Consider the following 15,361-nt stretch of genomic DNA (forward strand, 5'->3'; position numbering starts at 1 on the left):
GCTCACAACGCCTCGCACTGCGAGGCGTTGTGAGATTGTAGATCGGCTATTGTTGGCAAAGAGGTTTGGCGTTTCGTGTGGGAAAAAGAGCAGACTAAAGGCCCATTACCACTGGGCCAGATAACAGATAAAAAAATCTCTTTCTCCAGATATTTTCCCATTCAAAGTGGATGGTAGATACAGATAAAAAAAATATCTGCCACAGATATTTATTTTATCTGTGGCAGATATTTTTTTATCTGTATACCATCCACTTTGAATGGAAAAATATCTGGAGAAAGAGATTGTTTTATCTGTTATCTGGCCCAGTGGGAATGGGCCTTTAGTGTGAAAGGTCAAGTTTATTAAGTATTGACAGTTCAAGTGGTTATATCTGAAAACACAAATTTACATGAATTCAAACTACACTGATGGTGATTGTGCTGTCAAACAATGAAACTTTATGGAATATTTGAAAAGGTTGTTGTGGGCCAATGTGGGGGTCCCTGGACCCTGCTTCATCTCTCTCTCAACTAAAGGCTAAGGGGTCCTTAATTGGCCTGAAAACGTTGAAGACCCCTGCCATAGGGTGAGTCGTGTACTAGGGAGGAGGGGGAGGGGGGCTGAGTTGTTCCAGTCTCCTCCACCATCAAAGAGGCAGCGTGCGTGCGTCGTGCGTGTGTTGGATGAGTAGGAGGAGGAGAAGGAGGTGGGGCTTCAAGTTCGTACAGACCAAAGCGCTCAAACAAACCTCAGTGTGTACTAGTGTAGCCTGCTTTGTAGTAGTAGAAGCAAAAGCAACACACACCGCTACACGTACACACACCGTTACACGCAAGCGCGCCGCACACAGGAATAATACGCACACGCCCGGGTTGTGAATGATGGTGGACGGGCAGACGAGGTGAACAACTCATTGCATGGAATACAGCGGGCTGCGGGACAGACAGTGGATTTAAAGCCATGTATGGAAGGCACAGCAGCTGCTGAAGTGAAGAGGCAGGAGATTGATGTGTTTTCTTCTTCACCGTGTTTGGACCGTGGTTACTCGGTAAGATATCACACAGACAGAGCACTTTGTGTTTTCCATTACATTGCTGCCCTCTCGTTGCTCTGCTTTCAAATGACATGACGGGTTAAGTTTGTGCCGCATTTGACTAGTAGTAAGTTTGTGTACTGACGGTGACGGACGGCGATGGTCCCTCATGCAGCCCCCATACATTTTGTTAGACTTGGTCTGGTGCGTTTGGCAAAGTCGGATGACTTGACTCCAGTGTCTGGTGTTGTTTTTTTTCTGAGGGAAAATAGGTAGACTCGGCTGGTGCGGTCACTGATGGTTCTTCTACACCAGGGGACAGGGGTCTTCAACGTTTTAAGGCCAGCGACCCCTTAGTTGAACTTGAGAGAGAGATGAAGCAGGGACCCCTCTACATATTGTGTAAATGTGTGTGATGCATTTTCATCGATTTCATAGATAGATTCATTCATAGACTTGTTTGACAGCACTGACACGGTCATCAGTATTACTAGAAAAACCCTTTTAACAGCAAATGCGTTCAGCTTACTTGTGACATGATATGAGTCACTGCAATGATATAGATTATTAGAGTGAATTGTTGAAATGTCTTGGGTCTCCTCCTGCCTGTCCAACATCACATTGTGGAGGTAGAGAACAAAACCTGATGGAATAATTGACGTCTTGACTATTTTTTATCTGCTCTGACCACTGGACAAGGGTGACCATACTGTACAGCAGAGGTGGACAGTAGCTATAGACCTATATTTAGGCTACTGAATTGAGTAGGCATACTGTACTTTATTTTGGAAACTTATGTCTTTCACTTTAAGATATTGTACTTTTGACTCATCTGTCCTGGAACTGTCAGAGTGAATCACCAAAGCTTTATTTAGCTTTCGTGAGCTTGTAGATCTGCTATTTTAACTTTAGATTTTACAATTCAGCAATGCATTGATATAAAAACAAAAACAAATTGTTCTTTGAGCTTTGTACTTTTTAATACTTTAAAAGACAACTCTTAGTATTTAATTTGACTTGTATGACACATCTCACACACATTTGACTCTGTAGAGGAGTGCTTTAAAGTGCTATAAATGACTTGTTTATGCTGTAATTATTTGCTATTCTTGTCCTAAAGTAACATGGGAAAGATTATTGCTGCTAGTCATTTAGTGTTTATAAAATGCTGTGAGTACAGCAGGCTGTGTGGACACGTGATTGCAATGAAAAACATTGTCCCTGACTTCTCCCTCTTTCTGTCAAATGATGATGACACATGTGTTCGTTCCACTAACATTCTTGTCATATCTCCTGGTGTTGCTTTGAATTGTGCCTCATTGCTGGGTATCAACATTGTCATGCATTTGCAGGGCTCAATAACTGAAGTTGAAAAGCTTAACTGCACATGGACACATCATTCTGCAGTATTAGGGAATAGGGATGCAAGAAACCAACATACTGTCTCTCTCTCTCTCTCTCTCTCTCACACACACACACACACACACACACACACACACACACACACACACACACACACACACACACACACACACGCATACACACAATACTAATGTTTGGAATGACTTCATTGTAGAGTGTATGCTGGAACCAGCTTCAGATACAATATCTCTTTAACAGGCTATCATTGCTGTTTTTCTTTCCCTCTCTTGACTGATTCATATGTTAATAATTTCTTCCGATGAAACATGTTGTCCTGGGGTCTCCTCTCTATCTCACCCACCCAAAACAAACACACTCCGCCCAAACTCCACACCCACTTTAACAACTGAGGCCTGGTCAGTGTGTGTGTGTGTGTGAGAGGATGGGGGAGGGGCTAGGGCTGGTCACTTTATGGCCCCCAGAATGTTGTTATAGTCACTGGTGGAAAGCAGAGTCTATGTAACTAAGTACATTTACTGAGTTATATTATACCGTACATGTACAATTTTGTGGGACTTGACTTATTCCTATTTCTTTGACAAATGTATACTTCTCCAATACACCCCATGAGGCAAATATTGTACGGTAGTTGGTATTTTTTACCCCACAACAATTTACAATTTAGGCATTTAGCAGACGCTCTTAATCCAGAGCAATCTACAATAAGCAAGATAAAACATCAATACGGAAATCTAAACACATTTATGGTCACTGAGTGTAGGCAAGTGCTATGTTAAGTGCTATGGGCTAAGGTGGAGTCTGAAGAGGTGAGTCTTCAGACCACGGACGGAAGCTAGGGAGTGAATCTGCCGTTCTAAGTGCAACAGGGAGTTTATTCCACAGTTTGGGGGGCCAGGAGGGTCTAAACTTCTAGTTTAGGCTTAGATTATTATTACAAAGCGTACGGGTGGTAAAGCTCATAGTGTGTATTTAGACAGCGGGCAGGGGGGAAAAAAGCTGCTGGGAATGTAGTGAACCCGGGTCTTCAGAGGCCCAGAGGCCCTTTGTCGTTCCTTCCCCTCCACTGGCAAAATGTGGGAAAACTGTCATCTCTCTGCAGCCAGGAGGAGGCCGGATTGGACCCCTTCGGACAATGTTTCTCAAAGGTTTTAATTTCAAAGATCCCCTGTTTACTACACATCTCAACGTTTTCAGGCCAAGAACCCCTTAGTTGAGAGAGAGATGAAGCGGGGACCCACACAACCTTATCATAGATTCCATATAGTTTCATCATTTAACCACTTGATTGACCTTCAATACTTAATAAACTTGACCTTTCACTCTGTACTTAGTCTGCTCTTTTTCCCCCCTACACCAAAGCTCTTTGCCAAAAATAGCCGATCTACAAGCTTGTAGATCGGCTATTTTTGGCTAAAGCTCTCAGAATAGGTGTCCATATACCACACTAGTGATTAATATAAAAAAGAAGAAAAAATACTTTCTATCACTCAAAGATTTGGAGGACCCCCTTTGGTAACTCTGAGGACCCCCTGTTGAAAACCCACGCATTAGGCCAAGGAACCCCATAACTCTGAGAGTGTTCAAGTGAAACCAAACAGACCACTTATTTAGCTGGGTACTTTGAGAACCGCTGCTTTATTGGAGTCCAGATCATTGTACCCTTTATGTGGTCAGATTATACCCTTTTATTTCATGCATGGGGGACACCCAGGACTGTTATCATGCTCTGCCACCAGCACATCAGTTTAACCTCTCATGCTCTAGATTCATTATGTGGTCACTGCCGGGAAGAAACCTTTATCCACTTTCAACCTTTTGTATTTTCATAAATGAGTGCCCTACTTCGTTCTGCAAGAGTGCTGCACAAAAGTAGTGAAAACAGCTGATCTACAAGCCGGGAACGCGTGGCCAAAGTTTAAAATTGAAAGTGGGCTGTCGGTTTTAGAAATATTGAACCAATCAAAAAATATTACAGGTTGTATTTCCTGAAAAGTAATGGTTTTGGACATACAAGGTTTCCACCCCGCAGCGATTATGTGAAAATGAAAGGTTTGCCCTGTATTCCATATAATGATGTGGAAAACTCTTTTTGCCCTCATTAAGTCTTCGCACATAAACATATGTGAAGGGTGTAAACATCATCCCACAGCATAGTTTTCTCTGAGGTTTTCTGGAGTATAATTTGACCAGAGCAGCAACGTTGCTTCCAAGATTCCTCTACTACAGTATCAGTGCAGTTCTAACATGTGACATGTCATAATTAACACCTCACAGTGACACACACATAGGCTGACATTGAACAGTTAAAGGGTACTATGTAACTTTGGCCAACGTTTAATAAAAACGCTCACGCAATGGTTTTTCACGGGACAATTGCGCTATGAACGGTGAAGGTGAACGAATCGTTTGAACAGATCATTACCGTGAACGTGATTCGTTCACGTAGGCACACATTGCATCAGTCACCCGGTCCTGTAGGTTCACACTCTATAACATCCGTAAAATCAGACCTTTCCTCACCCAGGAGTCAGCCCAGCTCCTCATCCAGACATCTGTCGTATCAAAACTTGACTATTGTAACTCTCTCCTCACTGGTCTGTGGTCTCCCGTCATGTGCACTTAAACCTCTCCAACTGATCCAAAATGCCGCGGCACGACTGGTCTTCAACCAGCCTAAGTTCTCACATGTCTCCCCCCTACTTCCTCTCCCTCCACTGGCTCCCGGTTGCGGCCCGCACTGAATACAAAACACTGGTGCTGACCTTCAAAGCAGCCAAAGGTATGGCTCCTCCGTACCTCCAAAACCTGATCAACCCATACACCCCCACCCGTTCACTTAGATCAGCCAACACAGGGATGCTGACAGAACACTTAGATCAGCCAACACAGGGATGCTGGCAGAACCCTAGCTAAAAACCCCAGGACAAAAATCCACTCGTCCGAGACAGTTTGCCCTCCTGGCCCCCAAGCTGTGAAATAAACTCCCTGTCGCACTTAGAACAACGGACTCACTCGCTAGCTTTCACCGTGGACTGAAGACTCACCTTTTCAGACTCTACCTAAACCCATAGCACTACTGAAACACTCAATGACCATACATGAAGCTAGTTAGCATTTGTTTTTTAGCTTTGTTAGAACCTTTTTTTCTTACTGATTATATTGTTTTTTAGATTGATTTTATTATATTGTATTATTATATTGTATTGATTATATTGTTTTTTAGATTGATATTCATTTGTCATATTGTTGCTGATGTTCTGACATATTATCTTGTTTATTATAGTGATGTATTGTCTGCTTATTGTAAGTCGCTTTGGATTAAAAGCATCTGCTAAATGCCTAAACTGTAAACGTAGGCTAAATTAATGGATTGTCTACCACTAGTACACACATATTGATTGTTTTGTCATGTAATCACAGTGCAAAGTTACATACATACCCCTTAATGCTAAAACATTTGCATTTGTTTTCATCGGCTGTCTCTGCGTCTGTCATCCCCATTGCTTTTGTCTGGGGCAGCAGTGGCTCAGTCAGGAGTGGCTGCTTGGGAATCGGACGTTCCCAGTTCAATTAATACCCCATCTGGGTTAATGTCAAAGTGTCCTTGAGCAAGACGCTGAACCCCTAACTGCTCTTGATGAGTTGGTTGGTTCCTCCCCTTGCATCTTTCTCTCTGCCATCAGTGTGTGAATGGGTGAATGTAAACAAGCCTGGGAGAAAGGCTGTATATAAACGCATCATTTGCCTTTTTAATACCAGCATGCGCATGACTCTGTAGACTGGTGTAGAAAGACTGGTGCTGGGCTTTAGAAACTACAGCACTGGGTGGGGGATTACGTTTGCTTTGGCAATGTATATGTATGTTTTCTCATGCCAATAAAGCTCTTTGAATTTAAATGAATACAGGTAAAGTACTTCTGGCTCTATGCTAATGAAAGGCATTTGTAGTCTGTCTAATCTGACCTCTATCTGTGCCTCGATTACTAATGAAAGAGTTTTTCTACAGAGAAAATAGCCGATCTAGAAGATGGTCATTTGGACTCATGCCCCTCTGGTTATGCAATACCTGTTGTGTCGGCTTTACATGTTGAGAGCACCCACTGTATCTGTGGTACACGTTCACGTTGTACATGAGAGCACCTGTTGTAGACCTGTTGTCAGAGTACTTAGAGCAGTATCCATCATCGTATGACGTCATATTGATATAGTAACATATATATGGATATTTGCGTAGGTAGGTGTATCAGACCAGGCTCTATACTTGGCGATAAACAAGTTTGAAAAAACGTTTTTTGAGATATGCGAAGGACAGCTACACAAACACGCAAGAGATTTCACTCATTTATATTTGGATATTATGTAATGTGTCTGTCCCCTGTCCAATATGAAATCTCACATGATAAACAATCTCTCAATTTCCCCTCTCTTGTTTTGAAAGAAAAGTTGAGGGAAAAAAACACATGCACGTGCACGTAGTGAGAGATAGAGCCAGGGGTCTAGTAGGCCTAAATGAAAACCAGACATTGCATTTCTGGAATGTTTTTCCATGTGAATCTGCTGATAAGCACATCTGATGTTTCAGTTTCAGTGATATGAAAGTCTAGATTGCGTTTTGTGGCCCCTGGCTCTCTGGACATAAGTGTATTAGGACAGGAAATAAAAAAAATATATATCTAAACAAAGCTGTACATTGTTGCTGTCCTGCAGAAACCTTGTATCTTCATTTCTTGTGTTTTTCCCCCCGTAAATGAATCCTGTACTTCTTCGTATGACAGTGTAGCACAAAAGTAGCGAAAATAGCCGCACAAATATACAAGCTCACAATGCAACCGTTAAAGTGGAAATGGTTATGTGTGAATTTTGTTTTGAAGTGAACCAAATAAAAGTATTAACAAGATCTTGTTACTAAATATTATCTGGATCCATTAGAACACCGGTTCATTTCCTGTAAAGTAACAGTTTTGGACATTAACAAGGTTTCCACCTGACAGTGATGGTATTGTAATTTCCAGCCAGTGCTTACAGTTTGGTTGTGATGATGTGTTAAACTTGATCATTTAGCCTTGAGGGAAAACAGATTAACCACATGAAGCGTCTCTATACTAGGGTGAACATTCTGAGAAAATAGCAGAGGGGAGAATTTTGGGAGCAAATTTCAGAGTTTTCTTTTATGCAGTTAGTTTTCCTGTAGATAACAATCTTTGTGTGATATTTGGAGGCATTTTGTTCAAAATGGACCAATCCTGCCAACCTTTGAAGCCAATGTTAGCCAATCAGGATGGAATATGAAATATCGGACAGATCCATCTTGATCACATGACTATAGAGATACTGTGTACCGATTTGTGTGATTTTGGTTTTGGGATCAAATCTTGGGATCAAATCTGACGGAGTAATATCCAAAAAAGTGTTTTTCATAAATCGGCCTCCTGGTGGCGCTATAAAAGGAAGATGTGAAATATGCAGGGCAAAGGTTTTTCCTTGGCCTCTAGGTTGTGCACATACAATGTTTTACACTGATCAGTGGAGTTATAGGTAAAAACACAAATTGGCCTGTTATAGCGCCACCATGAGGCTGATTTGAAGTGGAATTTCTTCCTCAGCCTAGTGGGACTGTGCGTGTTCATGATTTGAGGCGTTTTCTTCAAAAGGGAGCACCCTTGCATAATTTGGAAGCCAATCTTAGTCAATCAGGATGGAATATGAAAAATCTGAAAGACCCGTTTCGTTTAATGACTATAGAGATACTGTGTAGTGTGTAGGCCCATGTGAGAAATTGGGGGCAGAGGTTCTGCTCTGGCACCCAGGGAGTGTGTGTGTACAGATTCGCTGCCATCATGCCAACGGTGCCAGTGATTAGCTGTTCACAGATGACGGACGGACGGAAGGACACGCAGACACACGCGGACGGACGGGAAGGGTGCAAAACATAGTCTCCCCATGCCTTTCGTCTCCCCATGCCCTTTCGGCCTGGCGGAGATAAAAATGCATTTTCAGGTCGGAATACCAATCAGGAGAGAGAACTTACACAGGATACAGGATAAAGTGCAACTGGTCTGGTTTACTGCTTTCTTTCTATTGTTTTAGTGATTTTAGTATTTTGATTTCAGTGGGTTGGGGCATGCGTACCAGTGGCTAAATATGCCTTTTTAGACACAATAAGCCGGCAATTTATTTGTTACTATTTACACCATAAGTCACATCTGCCCATGAAAGATTGCGGTGCATCTTGGGAATGGGCTTTTGCTTGTAGAACCCAGAAGCCTCCTATGATTGTCTGGCGGTGCTTCAGCCAGGTGTTCTGCTGTCCCGGGCTCTGGTTTGAAGCTGGCTGTTAACAAACCAGTACAATTTCTCTTTTGGGTCGTGACTCGTGAGAGCTAAAAGGTTTGGGAACCACTGGTCTAGTCTGCATCCTTGCGTGGCATGCTAATGCTAAGCCTATCTGTCACTTCCATTAGAGCCCCAGCAGCATGTCTGTTGTCAGAAGAGGCGACGGTTGACAAGTTTACTACATATTTATTACGTGTCTTATTGTCTCTAACAAAGACACAGCCTCAGGGTCCCACCTGATACAAAAACACTGGAGGCCCTGCACTTTGTTCCTTTGAAGTAGACACCAGTTTGAGTGTAAACACCTTTACTGCCTCACACACACACACGCACGCACGCACGCACGCACGCACGCACGCACGCACGCACGCACACACACACACACGTCACAGCTCCAACACACTATATCACGTTTCCCCCCTGGATAATAGGTAATGGGAAGAGTTCAGTTTTTTTTAATAGCTGGGTTCATTGACATTCATTTGGTAACATCATCATCATCATCACATTGTACTTAGTGGTGGAGTACTCAGGTGTTTTAGTGAGTAGCAATGCCACAGTGTAGAAATATACTGTTACAAGCAAAGTCAAATTCACTCTCTACTTTTTTCAAAAATGGCAGATCTACAAGCTCACAACACATTGCGGTAGCCCAAATGTACCGTACATTACTTATGTACATTAACATACTTATTATTAGTTACTTTATGCCACTGGTAACAACATCACATTGTACCTGAACACGTGGACGGACTTGCAGTGAACAACAGTTGCGTTGGAGGTGAAGCGAGGGCCACAGTAACAGAACACAGTCATCTGATACGACCCCCGCCTCTTAAATCCCTCTCGCCCCGCTTGTCTTGTCGCGTAAAGAAATGAGTCCTCAAAACGCTTTAAGCCCGTAGGGATTAATTGTGCTGCCACGACGCCCATGTATAATTCATGAGAAGAATTTAAGCCCACTTGTGGCGGGCCAAGGCTTGGGGATTTTGACGGCGTAATTAGCAGACGAGTGGCGACGCTAACGCGCCGTGATCCCCACCTCATGAAGGCCACCGTTGTTGCGATTTGCGTGTTGGTTCTCAGATGCCACGTTGTTTGCGGCACAGAGTATAGACGCCGCTGACATGAGAAGAGTGGGATGTTGGCACACGTCACGCCCGTTTGGCGTTTACTATTTCTATCAATTAGAAAGTCATGAGTTAAACAATCCCAGGTGAGAAACCCACATGCAGTGGTGTGCAGTTAAGTGGTGTGCAGTTATTTTTTTTGGTAGCTTATGACTTTCATCCTAGTTCATTTCAAAGACAAATATTGCACTTTTGACGCTATATTTCTAGAAACAGACTCATGGCACCCAAACGTACCGTACATAACATTATGAATTAATAATGTAAGTGCATCTACAAGCTTATTGTTGCTGTCAGGCAGAATCCTTGTTGTACCTCTATGTTTAAACTTTTCACGCCGCTTTTAAGATGGCGTGAATTTTTTTTAAGATGAAAATTAATGCCCTACTTCGTCATACTACAGTACCACACAAAAGTAGCAAAAATAGCTACACGCTCACAATGCCTCGCGATGCGATGTATTGTGAGCTTGTAGATCTGAAGGATTTTTGCTATGTTGTTGAAGTGAAAGTGGTTAAATGTGGCTGTGGGTTTTATAAATATTGAACCATTGAAAAGTATTATTAAGAGCTTGTGATTAAAATAATAACGTCATTGGATCCATTGGAACACAGGAGGTTATTTTTTTCCAATTCCAGAAAGCTAAAAGTTTTCCGTCCGACGGCGAAGATTTGAAACTCATGAGTTTTTTCCAGAGGATAAATGCACATCTTTATTCCAAAATGAGCCATTGGGTTAATAGCCCTGTGTGCTGCTCCCTGACCCGTGAAAAACAATACGGATTAGTGTCATCTTTTTGTTCACTATCATTAAGGTTTGTTCAGTTTTCTTTTTTTCCTGTTGTCGGGTGGAAACCTTCTATGTCCAACAATGTTACTTTTCAGGAAATGTTAAAAAGAACCCATGTTCCAATGGCTCCATTGTTGTTATTGTTTAAGCTTTAAATATTTTTTTTTACACATTTTTCTCCCAATTTAGTTGTCATGGCATTCATCCCAATTGCTTGGCACTGCTGTTGTAGCCTACTGGCTCGCCTGTCTGTGAGGAGCCCCCACCGGGAGCACTCCTCCCCTTTAACACTCCCCGCTGATGGGCTCTGCCTCAGCCCGTAGGAGGAGGTGCAGTGACAAATATCACCCACCCCGCCCGGCTTCCCTGCCCTTAAAGGGGAAATCCAGACCAAAACTCGGAGCAATAATAACAGAAATCCACCAAACCATGTAGGAACATTAATGAAAACATGGACATTCAAGGGGGGATATGTTTTGGTCTGAATTTCCCCTTTGACACGGGCCAATTGTGTTCTTATGTCTGAACCTTCCCTAAAACACAACGCTCCACATGTCCTATACTCTTTTCGATGGCATGTTATTTAGATAAATGACAGGTTCTAGATTTGTTTAACTGGCATCCTATAGTTTCTAGAGTTTACAGATTATTATTGTTTGATATTATATTGTTTGCTGGTTCTTGGATCCTAGATTACTGACACAATCCACTGTCTCTCTGCATTTCATGTTTGTGATTTACCTTGCTTACTGTAAGTCGGTCTGGATAAAGAGTCTGCTAAATGTCTAAATTGTAAATTACATATAGATCGTCGGCCATGCTGGATGCACCTTGATAGACTCAAACCCCTAGACTCCACCATGGTGAACAGGTACTCATTATTGACACGTTGCGAGTTTTCCAAGAAACAATCCCCCACTGTTCGCCACCAGCCTTGAGCAATTCGAGGCAAAGGCAACGGCGGTATCGGAGTGAACGGGGTGACCCTGGCTCTCTCTTTATAAGCACTTATCTCCTCTCCTAGTTGCGCTTCACTCACTCTGTTTGATATGATAATTGCTACTGACTGCATTAGTATGTACATTAAAGGAAAAGGCATCTGAATATGTATTCAACTGGATAAATAAGTAAATAAATACATGTGTCACAGCACGATATGTAGGTTACCATGGAAACAGTAGGCGTAATTATCCAATTAACACAATCTGTCCAAGAGCTGTTGGTCAGACACCTTGTATCTCCATGTTTCCATTTTTTACATTTTGTCATAGTGTCATGGAAAAGTAGTGAAATTAGCAGGTCTACAAACTTGCAACATGCGGTGATGTGCCAATGTAAGCTGGTAGATTTTTTGTTTCACAATTTTTCAAATGATCTACAGGTGTGTGTGTGTGTGTGTGTGTGTGTATATTTATACAGTGTATATATATATATATATATATATATAAATAGATGTATATATATAATATGACATCTCCAAAATAGGAACACCAGATTGAAAGTTCTTAACGTGTGTCTGCGTTTTTTAAAATATTTAACCAATGGAAAGTATTTACAAGATCTTGCGAGTACCAAATTGGATCCATTGGGACACGGGTTCTTTTTTTTTTTTTTTTTTTGAAAAGTAACAGTTTTGGACATAGAAGGTTTTCATCCGACAGCGACGTTATGGTAATCGGTAATGCAAACTCAATTGGGGCACATGGTTTACCCTTCACATTTGCATATAAAAAGAAACGTTGACAAATAGATGTTGAGTCATGAGTGCCATGCTAACTGGCCCAGTATATCATATTATGTCTTCCTACATGGGTCTGTGTAGTGACTGAACAGACTGACAAACTGAATTAATACTCTATAGTCACAATCAGGATCAGTTATGTCCTAAATGGTGGCGAGGAAACCAGCTGTAGCGGGGGTTATGTTTGGGTTAAATTACCTCATTCATTGGTAAATGATGGTAAATGGTGTACCGGTTATCCAAAGTGCATTATATTCACCCATTCATTCAGACAAATCTGACATCCGTACACCGACAGCAGAGAAACCCGTACAAGGCACCAACCTGCTCATCAGGAGTCTTTAGGGGTTCAGTGTCTTGCTCAAGGACAGAAGGACATACTGGTATTTGCTTTACCTCATCATGAGCCACTGCCGGCCATTGGTGTCAAAATAGGTCATATAGCAGTGGTTCTCAGCTGTGACCCCCCAACATAATCACCTGGGGAACCCTGACCCTGACAAGCACTTGTAGGAGTTGAGGCTTTACATTTAATTTGACTTGCCTCCACACAGATACATTGTGAAGATCATCTTATTTCATTTGACATGTTCCAACCATTCAACCGGCAAATATTCTTTGTTATTTTGTGTGTGTGTGTGTGTGTGTGTGTGTGTGTGTGTGTGTGTGTGTGTGTGTGTGTGTGTGTGTGTGTGTGTGTGTGTGTGTGTGTGTGTGTGTGTGTGTGTGTGTGTGTGTGTGTGTGTGTGTGTGTGTGTGTGTGTGTGTGTGTGAGAGCTTGTGATATCTTTGCTATTTTATACAAAGACCTATAAAGACATGCCCAAAATAGGGAGGCCAGGCCAGGTTGAAGATGTTTAAAGTGAAGATGCTGATATATTCATTTGAGTGCAGAAGCGAGGGACTCATCACAGCAGGATGCATTCCAGCCTGCTGCTGATCAATGCTTACAGGATGCTATGAATAATAAATAAGATCTCACTAGCTTCATATCATCTCTGTGGTAGATCACACACCTGCACATCAATAATGCACTCCTGACGGGTCCCCAGGGAACCAGCTATCACTGACCATCCAATGAGCTGAGGAAGAACACACTGGTGATGTGATGGCTCCTGGAAACTGGCTTATGATTTATTTTCTCCCAGCTATTTGATTTGTTTCCTGTTGCTGTTTTTGTGTGACGTAACTCCAAGGGGCTGAGTTTCAATGTTTCCCAAACATAGAGTTTTTTGATTTTAATAGTTTGCAAGTACATATTTTCAATATAACCCCCCCTAAAAATAGGTAAACAATTCTCCCACAAACATTTTGAAAAAACAAACAAAACAAAAAACCCGATTTGATTAGTAAAAATCCCAGCCGTGGGCTGCTCAACAGCGCCACTAGAAGGTGGTCATCCAGCGGTATTGCAGCTGTTGAGGCCCTACTCATACATACGGACGGACAGACAGACAGACAGACAGACAGACAGACATACTCACTTGGTCAAATGTTGGCGCGCTATGCACCGCTAAAAAGAAAAATTGATAACCAATCTAGAAGCTTGTTATGACAGATACATTATAACAAGCCTCGACCAAATCGATATATTGGTCTGGCTCTACCACAGTCACACTGTAGCCTGGCATAGCCAGACTACTTCTCAGTGATGAATTGATGTCGAATATGGTTTCTCTCGTCCAACAAGTCATAAAATGGTGATTGTGTGTCAGCCACTTGGCATGATCAAAGCAAAGTTTGTGTTGACCTGGAAGTGGGGTGTGTTCAATGACCCTGGTTAAATAACGGCATGTTTTCAAATTGGTGTCTGTCGACGCCATTTCCCTCCAGGGAGGCAGTGGTGGAGGAAGACATGCTCATATTACGTACTTAACTAAAAGTAGCGACGTAGAAATACTGCATTCAAAACCTTTGAAAAACACTCATTATTTATTTCTCAAGTTCGGCAAACTCAAAATATAGCAGATCTGCTACTTTTTATGGTTTTGTGTGATGCTGTAGTCTGATCAAGTAGGGCGCCCAACAACAACAACAATATTTTACTCAAGTACAGTACTTGAGTAAATGTAAATCTGAGTTGCTTTCCACCACTGGCCTCCAGGCCTCTAGATCAGTGGTTCTCTCATTCTTATCAGGCCGTGACCCCCCAAATAATCATATTTGAACTGGGGACGCCCCCCACCCCGACGGCGACGGGCACTAAGAATTGAGGCATTACATTTGAAAAATAGCAGATCCACATGCTCACAGTAGAATGTAGATCTGCTATTTTCACAATTTCTTCCTCTAATATTTGACAATTTGGCCAGTGTTTAATTTGTCATGTTAGAGGTATAAAAACGTCCTTAAATTGAATTGAATTGAATGTGCAGATACCCTCTATACACTTAAACTTTGTTTTTTTACTGTTGAGTGAGAAAACAATGTTGCACATTAAGTTAATCATCTGGGGACCCCCGAAAAAAATTTGGGGACCTCCCTGGGGGTCCCGACCCACAGGTTGAGAACCACTGCTCTAGATGAGCAGATCCTCATGGGCCAGATGTTGTGTGTTAGACTTAGACCAATGGTTCTCAACCTTTTCAGGCCGCGACCCCCAAAATAATCATATTTTAACTGGGGACCCCCACCCTGACAATCACTAAGAGTTGAGGAATTACATTTTGTATAACACGGTTCTATTGTGAAAATAGCAGATCTACATGCTCACAAGCATGTAGATCGGCTATTTTCAAAATTTCTGCTTCTGATATTTTACAATTTGGCCAATGTTTCATTTGGTATTAAAAGAGGTATTAAAAAGTCCTTAAATTGTCACTTTAGAAATGTGCAGATACCCTCGATAGTCTATACACTTTATGTTGTTTTGTTTACTGTTGAGTTAGAAAACAATGTTGCACATTAAGCTAATCATCTGGGGACCCCCCAAAATAATTTGGGACCCAGCGTTTGGAGTCAGAAGCTGCT

At 42.0% G+C, this 15,361-nt stretch overlaps 1 protein-coding gene across 1 annotated transcript in view; it reads left to right on the forward strand.

Moving 5' to 3' along the window:
* The first annotated feature begins 812 nt into the window (after positions 1-812).
* LOC308288343 (semaphorin-4B-like) overlaps positions 813-15,361 on the forward strand; it is a 104,754-nt gene continuing 90,205 nt past the window's right edge. Inside the window, exon 1 of the mRNA XM_080729760.1 lies at positions 813-1,030. The gene's annotated coding sequence lies outside the window, so the exon portion shown is untranslated. The remainder of the gene's footprint in view (positions 1,031-15,361) is intronic.

This window comes from Nannobrachium achirus (genome assembly GCF_963921795.1).
Source record: "Nannobrachium achirus genome assembly, chromosome: 7".
NCBI classification, from domain to species: Eukaryota; Metazoa; Chordata; class Actinopteri; order Myctophiformes; family Myctophidae; genus Nannobrachium; species Nannobrachium achirus.